Source organism: Echinops telfairi, unplaced genomic scaffold (assembly GCF_000313985.2).
Source record: "Echinops telfairi isolate 266 unplaced genomic scaffold, ASM31398v2 ScPeMD7_655;HRSCAF=1070, whole genome shotgun sequence".
Lineage (NCBI taxonomy): Eukaryota > Metazoa > Chordata > Mammalia > Afrosoricida > Tenrecidae > Echinops > Echinops telfairi.
Window position 1 is genome coordinate 19,504,052 of NW_022104553.1, and position 1,039 is coordinate 19,505,090.

Sequence of the window (1,039 nt, forward strand, 5' to 3'; positions counted from 1 at the left end):
TCCTAGCTCTTTCCTCTATTTCCTTTGACTTTCCTCTTGTCCCACTATCATGCTCAGCCTTCATTTGGGTTTCAGTAATTCCTCTTGGTTAAATTACCCTTGAGCACACCCTACCAGGCCTCCTACATCCTCCTCACCACCAATTTGGATCACTTGTTGTTCCCTTGTCCTGGGGTTAACACCACTTCCTTCCTTCCACCTCCTCTTCTCCCATGTCCCCCCAGAACTGTCAGTCCCGGTTGTTTTCTGTGGCATAATCTTAATATTTATAAATTCTGGGCACAGGATTAATGTATGAGCACTATATTGTTCATATATTGATGTGTTGGGTGCCATCAAATTGATTTCTACTCCATTCCATTGCCATTGAGTTGATCACAACTCACTGCTATTTATTTATTTATTTATTTTTAAAATTTTTTGCTATTTATTTTTTCAATAAAATTTATTTATTAAAAAATTTATTATTTTTTCAAAAAATAATTTTATTGGGGGCTCTTACAGCTCTTTAAATTTTTATTTATTTATTTATTTTAGACTCTTACAACTCTTGTCACAATCCATACATCACTTGCACCAGGTGAATTTGTATATATGTTGTCTTCATTCTTTTCTAGACATTTACTTTCTATTGAGCCCTTGGTATCAGCTCATTTTTTCCCTTCCCCTCCCCCCAACCCTCATAACCCCTTGAAAGATTGTACATTGTTCCTATTTTCATATCTCACACCGACCGCCATGTCCCTTCCCCCATGTTTTCTGTTGTTCTTCCCCCTAGAGAGGGATGTATGGTTATGTACCAATCATTGTGATCATTTCTCCCTTTCTCTCTTCCTCTCCCCCTCTCCCCCCTAGCTTCCTGGTATCACTATTCCCATTCCTGTTCCCAGAATCTTACAGCTCTTATCACCATCCATCCATCCACTGTGTCAAGCACATTTGTACATAGGTTGCCATTATTATTTTCAAAACATTTTCTTTCTACTTGAGCCCTTGGTATCAGCTCCTCACCACCCCCCCTCATGAACCCTTGATAATT